This window comes from Canis aureus, chromosome 18, assembly GCF_053574225.1.
Source record: "Canis aureus isolate CA01 chromosome 18, VMU_Caureus_v.1.0, whole genome shotgun sequence".
Classification (NCBI taxonomy): Eukaryota; Metazoa; Chordata; class Mammalia; order Carnivora; family Canidae; genus Canis; species Canis aureus.
This window is the reverse complement of record NC_135628.1, coordinates 18,826,123-18,837,679: the sequence shown is the minus strand read 5'-3', so window position 1 is coordinate 18,837,679 and position 11,557 is coordinate 18,826,123.

Here is an 11,557-nt window from a genome sequence, read left to right as displayed (position 1 = left end):
GGTCAGCAATGGGCAGTTCTCCCTCATTTGGGACCAGGAAGTTGGGCTGGCTGGAGGGGAGCAGTTGACAAATGTCGTCTCTGTGGTGGCTTTCTTATAGGTGCAGGGCAACTGAAGAAGACAGTCCCTAAATATCCTCTATGTCCAGACAGTATTAGGGTTTCCTGTCAAGGTCTGGGCGCTGGGTGATGAGTCCTGAACTAAAGGGTCCAGAGGAGGCTACATGGCTCCTACAGAGCACACCAAGCATTTACCCTATGGCTGTTGGTTAGAAAAGTTATTTTTACATTCAACCATGTTTTTCTCTCCTTAAATCTGAAGAGGCCCGAGGGATGGAACAGCAAAACATGATGAGATGGAGAAAAGCTTAGATAATGTGTATAAGGTTATTCCTAGACCTCAGAGGGAGGCAATTTGAAAATAGTATGTTTAACTTGAGTTTTTCTGACTTCAAGATCTTTTCTATCTTCCCTTCCTCCCACCCTGGACTAGTCTGTTTTTCTCCGTTTGTAAATCCTCATGTGGCATGTCACCTTCCTTGCAGATCTGTGACAAAGTAATCACATCTCAGTGTTAGGTTCCATGTTCTAAAAATGTCAAAACAAATCTCAATGATTAAATGCCATGAATTAAGCTTGTTACTTACTTCTCTAAAATTGATATGAAGGATACATTTTAATTAGAAAATTATAAATCTAGGCTGCAGTACCACCAAGCCAACTGCAAAATCGGTATGAAGTTCTAACCCTGAAAAAAAACAAAAAACAAAAACAAAAAGAAACCAAACAGTTAAATCCTGTCTAAAGACAACAATCTTGTTAAATAACCAGCTGCATCTCATCTTATTTCATTTGGGTTGAAATTTTTCCCTGAGCTATGTGAGGGTAAGATATCTCTTATAAAGGTCATCTATGAGTAAACCTTTGAATGTTTTCTCTTTAGATGTCTATAAACTCTAATTAAATCGGCATTTGTCACTGTGATTTTTGACCAGGGAGCTTTTCATTAGTATGGAAGTGACTGTTACTCTCCAACATAGCTTACACAGAGCATTACACTAAATTTTCAGACCTTTTATTCTGTGTAGCTAAAGACAAAGTCCAAGAAGTCATAATTCTTTATCAAAACTGAGAAGCGTTTTATGCATCTGGGGATTTGTCCAGAGAACCCTGCTCTACGTTTTCAACATTAAAATCCTGCCACTAGCTGCCACTAGCCCCATACGTTTAATTTTAACACAAGAAGGACGTCTAGCAAACATCAAAACAAAACCTGCCCTCAAGCTTAATTTTCTTTTTCACGCATTTGGCCACCACACCCCTTTGGTATCAGCAGGAAGTAATCTCACCTATGGAAAGGAAGCCAGCACCCTAACTGTGCTGACAAATTGTAGGGAAGTGAAAGGCTTAATGACTGCTGAATGTTATCCCTTTTTATTTCCAAAAGAAGACTAACAAGACGTGGATGGAACTGGAGGGTATTATGCTGAGTGAAATAAGTCAATCGGAGAAGGACAAACATTATATGGGCTCATTCATTTGGGGAATATAAATAATAGTGAAAGGGAATAAAGGGGAAAGGAGAAAAAACAAGTGGGAAATATCAGAAAGGGAGACAGAACATGAAGACTCCTAACTCTGGGAAACGAACTAGGGGTGGTGGAAGGGGAGGAGGGCGGGGGGTGGTGGAGGTGACTGGGTGATGGGCACTGAGGTGGGCACTTGACAGGATGAGCACTGGGTGTTATTCTGTATGTTGGCAAATTGAACACCAATAAAAAATAAATTTATTATTAAAAAAAAGAAGAAGACTAACAAAGAGCTTTCTTTGCTCTCACTTAACATCCTAATCGCCCAGGTCTTCAGTTTACACTACTACTACCCACGCTTCTGCAGAGGAAGGAAAAAAAAAAAAAGAATGAGATGCAGCCCCTCCCCTCCCTTGCCACACCCATTGAAACCTGTCGTGCATCCTTAATCAATCCCCCAAATTGCTGTGGGACTGTACAGTCCTCCCCCGTCCAATGCCCAGCCCCTGCTGGTGTAGGGAGCTACACAGCTTGTGGTAAACTGCTATCCATTATTCCTCTATATTTAGAACTTCTCTAGAGAAATGGCATTATCTCAGTCACGAAGCTGAAAGCTACTTAAAGTTAGTTTTCCACAATTATTTATCCACAGTCGGCTTCCTGCACCCTTCATTCACCTTGCTTACAAAAATATTCACATCGATGCCCAACTACAGAAGCCCAAACTATTGAAATATCACCTCGTAGAAAATTGACAATGATTTGCATTTTGCTAATGTTGGAGCAGGTCAGAATGTTCTTTCTCTTCTCTTCTCAATAATGTTTCATGGAAGGTAAATACTACCCCTTCCACCAGTGAAAGGCTGCTCAATGACCTGAATAAGATCTGGTGATAGAAAAAATATTTTCAGTGATACTGAAGTCATTTTTCTGCCAGAACAAATTAGTCAGTAGGTATTGAGTATGTCACAGAGATTTTCAAGAGGCACTTAGGAGGATGCTAAAAAAAAAAATATTCCTCTATGTAGATTATTAGAAATGTCATGGTGCTAATGTAAAAACGTGGTGGTAATCTTTCCGTTTCGCTCTTCCCTGTGAAAATACCGTTTCTCGCTTGTAATTCTGCTCCTGAAAGAGAAAATGTCGTTTGAAAATGATTGCAAAGAGAACGAGAAAGGAAATTTTATAATTTAAGCTGGAAAAGCACAAGATGGAGGGGTAATCAGATAATGGAGGTAAAGACACAATTGCGCTATTTCTCTAGAGTTCCCATCTCTACCTAGAACTGAATAAGGAAGGGGGCCTTAGGCTGGATTTCTAGGGAGCTTTCCTGGGGAAGAAGTGTGTTAAAAACAGGATGAGTTCCTGAATGAATGGATTTATAAATGAATGGATGACTGGAAGGCTATGATGGAGGATTGTCTTCCTTCAGATACTCTGGCATTTGAAGGAAAGGCAGTTTACAGCACACACATAACATCTGGGACCTCAGATCCTACCATTATATAGTAGAGCGTATAACTGCTCCTTTCTGGGCATTGAAACAACTAAATAAGATAATGTGAAGAAAGCATCTAAAGTGATGTCTCATGCATAATCATAGAAAACTAGAGTAATGTGTCAGGCTGTGATGCATGTGTGGGGTGGGGGTAGTAGTTAAATCCTGAAAATTCAGGCAGAGGGGCTGACTCTCTTTTATTGGGTAGCCCGGTCTTTATGTGAGAGCATTACAATCAGAGTTTGCCAACCCTAGAATAAAGGGACTCCTTGGCATCCTCTACATGATCCATTTTCTCATTTGTAGAGTTGACTGTGTGCTTGTATGGACAACTTAGGCATTTCTCCCAACTCTGCTATAATTTGATATTAGATATGACCATAGGGTTAACAATTTAACATCATAGTGTTGTCTGGGATTTTGCTGGTTCCTTCTGGTTTCTACTCAAACTTAAAAAAGAGTATTAGTAGTAGTATTTGTGATTCACCATTTTAAATATTTACAGATGCTTAACTCTTGGTGAGATTCTTTGACACTCTAACAGATTTAAACTCTACATATAAAACATTCCTTTGGGGACTTTTATTTTACTCTGATAGTAAAAACTTCCAAAGAATGTGACTTTAATCTGATTTCCAAATGAAATCTCATCTAGCAATTGAAATATCCTATGTGATTATTACCCTGCTGGAAAGTACACTTTACCCTAGGGTATGTGCTATAAGTGAAAATTAAAACCTAGCTGTCTATATTAAAGCCCCCTAAGTCATTTGGTGGCTCTTCAGTATTTGTGAGCTGCGTTCTCCTGCTGGGCTGCAGCCTTCCCAGAGCTGGTTGAGAAGGAGCTCCTGCAGCCTCCCGCAAGCAGATCTCTTTATCCAAGAATCACAGTGTTGAAATCTGCAGTGGACCTTGGGCATCATTCTCTTCAGTTTCCTCAATCCGCAGAAGAAGAAACTGAGCAGAAAGGAGCTTACATGGTTTTTCTAAGATCCATAGTTGGTTAAAGAAAGAGTCAGAGTTACCCCCCCAGAATCCCTGCAGCATTTTGAAACTGCAGAGCCCACCTGGTCTTGAAGATGAGAGGAATTATTCTAGGCCAATGTGCTGTGGTTGATGGAATTAGAAAACTATCCCTGTTGATGGTTGTTTCAGATGGAATAAAAACCTATTTTTTAAAGTAAAATATTTAAAATATGCTTTACTTTGTAACATATAATGTACTGCCATTGAACCTGGGTCCCACAGTGTTGTGATGTGCATTTAATCTGTGTTTTATATTTAAAAACTTCCAGTGATCACCCCCTTAAGACTAACAGTTTGGAAAGCAAGGTAATTCAAAATTATTAATTCGATTCTTTTGAAAATGCACTCTAGCTCACAATAAATGTCTCCTTCAAAGAAGCAGAAAGTGGAATCTGTGTTAGCTTGAAACTCTTTGGAGTCAAAGGATCTTAGAGCTAATCTATCAATCTCTCAATCAATAGAGCCAATTTATCAGCCAATGCAGCCTTTTGTTTTACAGAAAAGAAAACTCAGCCCCATTGAGTTTACCAAAGTCACACAATCCAGTAAGTGGCATAATTGGGATGTGTAGACTGTGCTCCTTTCCTGTTTAACTGAAAAGCCTCACTTAGAGCAGGGTAGAATCATTACTTCATAAATATTTTCTAAATTTGTATAAAATTTATAACTTAAATCTTAAAAACAGTGTGTTGATTCAGCTTACTTGTCAGGGACTGATCATTCCCGTGGCATTGTCCTGATTGCAGTTCTCACAAATAAACATTAACTAGAAAAGATATATTAATGTGAAAATAACCATTAACAATAAAATTAAGGAGATTCATCCTTAATTACTTAAATGCTAGTGCTATATTTTGGTGTCAAGTGTGAGATGACAATGAAATGTAAAGTTGATATCAAAGGGAACATTGGAAATAGGCATATGGAGGCCCCCAACTTTGTTTCAAAGAGAAGCAATGGCTCACTTCCCTTCAATATAGAGATTATCTCAAGCAAAGGTTGGGAGACCCATGTTTCTAGAAGTCTGGAGGCAGGGAAGGTCCCTCTGTAGAATGGAAAAATGGGGTGTCTAATATTAGGTAAACTCTTCCCACAAGTGTTCTCAAGGCTCTCCTTCACTCCCTTCAGGATTTTGCCCAATTGCTACCTTCTCAGTGAGATAGCCCTGACAACCCTATTTAACCTATCCCCCTATTTAACCAATCCCAAACTAGGACTATTGATCCCTTTTACCCTGCTCTATTTATTTTCCCTAGTACTTATCTCCTGCTCATTTACATGTAACTCACTCATTATTATGCTAGAACATAAGTTCATGACCACAGGAAATTGTTGTTTTTGTTCACTAATGTACTAGAAGTGTCTAGAACAGTGCCTGACATATAATAGGTTCTCAAAAAAATATTTGTAGAAGGAGTTAATGAATTGTCCCCAAATGGCCTTCTTTGGATTTTGAAGACTTTTTCTTCTGATTGGTGGTTTGCTTCTTCCTGGATATGCACTGTCTGTCAGCATAGTAAGGGTAGACAAGCAGGCTTTATTATTATCTACTTTAGTGAAAGATAAACATTGTTTCTCTCTGGCTTCCTTAATATCAGTGTGATATTTCAGCCCTCGTAAATATTTCTACATGTTTAAATCCTACTCGGTTTGCTACCTTCTATATTCAGCTATTCTAAAATGTGTACTAAGCACTCACAACGTGCAGAGTTGGTGCCAGACATTCAGTAGTGACAAGGAGACATGAGGAGAACATTGTGAGACTTAGACTGGTGTTGCCTAAAGCTTCCCTAATTTCCTGATATTCCCCTTGTCTATGCTTTTGTATTCTCCGTGGCAGACAAGATTATTACTTGCTTATCTATCATTCATTCTTCCTGTTTTCTATCTCAATTTAGTTTGGGCAACAATGTGCCCAGAGCTGAGTCATGCTGGCCTCAGCTAGTCATGGCATCCACTTCCTTTTTGCCAGAGATTGTTCTGCAAGTCGGTATATAACCCAGTCCTGGTCAGTGAAATGTAATGAGAATTCCAATGGAGGGCTTAGGAAAGATTTTTCTCTCTCTTTTTTCTTTTTCTTTTTTAAAATGTTATTATTTTTTAAAGGTTTTATTTATCTATTCATGAGAGACACATAGAGAGAGGCAGAGACACAAGCAGAGGGAGAAGCAGGCTTTATGCAGGGAGCCTGATGCAGGACTGGATCCCTGGACCCTGGGATCACAACCAGAGCCCAAGGCAGATACTCAACCACTGAGCCACCCAGGCGCCCCCCTCTTTTCTTTTTCAAGGATTGTATTTATTTATTTGGGAGTGAGAGAGAGCTCAGAGAGAAGAGCAGAGGGAGAGGGACAAGCAGACTCCTGCTGAGCGCAGAGCCTAATGTGGGGTTTGATCTCATGACCCTGAGATCATGACTTGGGCCAAAATCAAGACTCAGATGCTTAACCAACTGAGCCACTCAGGTGACCCAAGATTTTTCTCTTTATAGACTAACTGTCAATAAAATGTTCATTAGAAGAAAGTCAGTGAGAAACTGTGATACACATCCAGTGACATGGTCTTCATGATGTACACTGGAAAAAAGAATACATTTTTATAGGCAACATGACTCAGGTATCCCTGGTGAAGTGATACTTGAACCTTTTGGTTGTAAGACAGACTTAACACCAAAAATTTTAAAACATAACATTTTGCAGATGTGTTTGAGTGGTTGTTGGGCCTTTGTAGAGTTGTAACCCTAGAGCAGGGCGGAACACAAGTAGATGTTCAAGATTCTCTAGGCAAGTCAAATCAGGGTGAGTGATCGAGAATTTCTAGTAGTCTTTGGAATTTCCTGCTGTCAAGGAAAACCCCAGAGCTGCTTGAGCTAGAGGTGTGAGTGCATTTTGGTTGCACTATAACTATTTAAGCAAACTAAACACTACAGCTAGAAGAAGCTTCAGGGGGACAACTGATCCTCTTCATGGTATATGGAATATCTCGTTGTTTTATTTTGACTTTTCCTGCTTACCTAATGAGACTAACCATTTTTTAATAAATTTTGTTCCACTCTATTTAGTCTTTCATAAATTGCCCATTATAGCCTTTATCCATTTTTCAATTGGTTTCTTTGTCTTTCATTAATCAATTTGTAGGAGTTCTTTTAAGCACTTTGGATTCTCATCTTTTGTCAGTTTCATTTCAATTTTTTCCCCCAATTTATGGTTTTTCTTGTAATCCTATGGCTCTTAAAAAACCTTTCTATTTTAGAAAATTTCAAACATATACAAAAATAGAGAGAGTAGTATAATGAACCCTCATGCAGCCATAATAACCCAGTTCCCACAATTATTGACTCATAGCCAGTCTTGTTTCACCTGTAATCCTCATTCATTCCCCTTCCCTGTAGACGACTTTGAAAAAAAATGCCAGACAGCATGTAATTTCATCTATAGGTCTCTGAAGATAAGAACTCTTTGTTATTTGGAGACTCAGCTTTGTATTCTAATCCATTCGATAAAAATCAAAGTTTTGGTGATTGTTAGAACATCATGAGGAAAATTAACTCAAATTATGGCTTGATTTTCATCAGTAAGTAAAGAAATTTATCTCACAGGGAATAAAATGTGGGCTTTTCTCTGTTTTACTCATTTCAGTTTTCTTACTTACATACCTATTCTAGGTAATCTATGCGTTGTATGTTCAGCACTGTTGTTTTTTAAAGGTACTTAACTCAAAATATATGGTTTTGTGCTATGGATAAAGGCATTACATTGTTACAATTATAGAAGAATCTGGAAAGAGCATTCCATCATTCAGTCCCTTCAAATGCATCATCAAATTACATCTTGTAAATTATTCATGGACAATGTACTCTGTCTCTCAGAGTTTAACAATCTCATTTGCATACCTCTCTAAAATGGTGTTTTTAATTGTTATTTTTAAGCAACACTTCATTAGTGATGTCTGTTTTTATAAAAATGTCTAAATACAATGATTTTCTGTTAAAAAATAAATGCAACTGTTTTATTGTTATATTATCTTCCACTTAAAAGGAAGGAAAAGAAGATTAAATAGCTGGCTGTATATTGAAGAGCAACTGAAGAGAGCAACACAGGATCACTGGCTTTTTCTGCCTTTTCTCCTCTGGTTTCATATCCTTGGAAGGCTGGGATTGTTTGCAGCTCTGTCTCTTTTCCTGAGGGCCTGCTTGACACATTTGATCCCACAAAGGTCCTCCCTTCCCTCGGATGCTGCTTGCTACAGTTGCTGTGCCTGTAGCTCTCCTTGCCCTCATTCCGTGGTTGTCTGACAGGGATAAATATGATGTCCTTTCGATCCTTGTATTTGACCTTCTTGATTAATCTGGCACTCCCAGACTTCCAGCTGACGCCCATTCTCTGGAGTTGTACATACTCCGTAAGAATCTTATGGAGTAGAAAGAGTTCTCAGAGCTCTTGCACCTTGGCCACTAGGTGCTCTCTTGGTCACCTTTTGTTTAGCAATCGACCACTGCTGACCTAATTAAACTCTTCTTTTGTTTTAATATCTGACATATTTCTCTCCAATCTGCATTACCAGAGCAATTCTCAGGAAGAGGGAATCTTCAGACAGGATTTTATATGCCTCTGTTTAAGTCAGGGCTCCTCAGAGAAACAAAACCAATAGGGTATGTATATAGATTTGTTATGAGGAATTGGCTTAAACAATTTGAAGCCTGAGAAGTCCCATGATCTGCTGTCTGCACGTTGGAGATCCAGGAAAGCCAGTGGTGTAATCAGTATGAGTCCCAAGGCCTGTAAACCAGGGGAACTGATGGTGTAAATCCTGGTCCAAGGACAGAAGAAGATAAGATGGGATTCACCAGTTCAGCAGTAAGGCAGGTAAAAAGGGATAGATTTCTTCTTCTGCCCTCTTTCATTCTGTCCAGGCTCTCCGTGGTTTGTATGATGCCCAACCATGCCGGGGAGAGCAGTCTTCTTTACAGAATGGGCACCAGTTCAAGCGCTAATCTGATCCAGAAGCACCCTCACAGTAACACTCAGGAACAGTGTTCAATCTGGGCACGCCGGAGCCCACTCACATTGACACAGGGAATTAATCAGCACACTTCTCTTCATACCAATGTTCCTTTTATCTATATCCTTGATAAAACATTTGTTCTCTTTGATCCAAGAGATTTGCCTTTCCTTTAATTAATTTTGGGTATTGTAAATATTAGGCACCACCTCCACCATGCATTATTCATATTTTCTCCAATTATTCATCCAATGGCTCATTTAAGCAACTTGTACCTATCCCCACTTTATAGTGGCTTTTGCATATTTAATGAATATTTTGAAGAAAGACCATCATTCATGACAAATATGTGTCTTCTAGCACCTTTGTTCATGAGCTCTGTGGAATGCTTCTGAGTGACTTTCTGTAATATCTAACCTCAGGCAAGAGCAACTTACACTGCTCTGTGACTCAGCTGGTCCATTTCTCTAATGGATACAAACCCACATTTCTCTTTTTGAAAATGACTGTTTATGAGGTTTGTCAATCAAGATGAAGGGTGCTGAACATAATGAACTGTCGGTTTGGCTCCCAATTCTGACTCCTGATTGCATAGTCCTGCTACTACTTATATATGCACTGCTTCTTCACATGAAATAACGGATGACACCACCTTACAAGCTCCCCGCTACATTCTTTCTGCCACACTCCTAGAAACTAAAAAGCCCTTAGGAGTACCCAGGGGATCTCACAGATCTGTAAGAAGAACAACCTGTTAATTGAGCTTGGTTATTCTATGGGGAGATCATCCAACATAATACATGCATAATGGAATAACATACAGCATTAGCCAGCTCTGAGCCCTCAGGCTGAGCTTGCCAGAAGAAAGAGCACCATGTCATGAATAAGCAAAGAGGGTGGGGAATCCCAGAGGGAATGGAATTTGCCCAGAATCCTCCTCAATTTAGCCCTGAGGTTTTTATCAAGGGTCTTCTGTGTACAGAACGTAAGGTTAGAGACTTTTAATATTTCTTTCACTTGTGGGCAGGGGAGACAAGCTCTAAGACCTTATGGGATGCCATTTAATAAAATTCCACAAACTAAATATTTGCCAAGAGACAATTCAGAACATAGAATTTGTTGCAGCCAAATCCACGCGTGAGTTATAATTAAGAAAATGGCCAGTGTGTCTCCAAATAACACTATTTCATTTTTCCATATAAACACACACCAAAAAGGACTAGGCCAATAGCAGGTTCAAATGCCAACATTGCTATTTTAAAGATAGCCATTCTTTGATTTGGAAAATGTAAATATGGCCCCATCTCTCACATGGCTATTGTCTCCAGTGTATGTAGTATGACAAATAGTGTGACAGGAAAACAAATAGTATCTACCAACAGTGCAGGATAACAAACTGGTGTTCCTCCTTTTCCAGTCAGAGTTATAAGATTTGGGGATTTTTTAAAGTACAAATATATGAGCAGCACCCTATCTTTTGAATGAATGGAATGATAATTATCTTAAATAAAATTTAAGGGATACTTATAAATGGACAGTCCAAAATGTTTTCTCCATATTTGTATCACCGTACCTGAAATTCACTACATACTCTTAGGAACTAGCATATCTCTCAAGTTTCAATCCCTAATAGTTTTAATGAAAAAGATAATTCATGAGCACATTAATCAACATTATCATCCTACTGTGTAAGATTTTCCACGGAGACATGTTTCCTTTTTGGGTTCTCAGAGTTTGAGATCGGAGAGAGGAGAGAAGATGATTCACCTAGAGCATGAAGTTTTCCTTGGGAAGGACCACAAGATAAATAAAACTGGTATTTGAGGTCTATTATGTTCCAGGTATTGAGCCTGAGGCCATCATGATCAGCACATGTCCCTTATTATCCTGGACACTGATATTTTCTCAGCCAAGCCTCTTGTAGTGGCAGAGAATGAAACGGAACTTAAAGGGTTGTCTTTGTTTTAGTTTTTTAAGTTAGATAATTAAAAAGTCTAGAAGTTACTTGTTTCATATACATCTGGTTCTGGGTGCTTGAGCTATGGCTTTAGAATCTCTACTTTTTTCCTTTTTCTTCTGAGATTTTGTTATTCTCAAGCAGGTTTTCTCCTACACAGAGGATCTCCAGGTTTTCATGTCCTGTCTTTTGGTTTATCTTCTCAAGTGGAGAAACATACTCTTTTTCTTAACTTCTATTAATCCCAAATAGAACTTATAAGGGACTTGAATGGGCCCTGCTTAGATTTGTGTTCACCTCTGTGGTAGGGCTTTCTAGACCAGCACAAGAACCCATGTTCCACCAGGAGATCTGGGTGGAGTCAGTACTGGACAATTAGAGTGGGCAGAGACATGAAAACAGAAAGCTATGTTCGTTTGTACCACTGTAACAACATACCATAAATCTGATGTCTTCAAGCAACACAAATCTATTAGTTCATAATTCTACAAATAAGTCTGATCTGGGTCTTACCAGCCTGAAATCAATGTTGTCTACAGGGATGCAT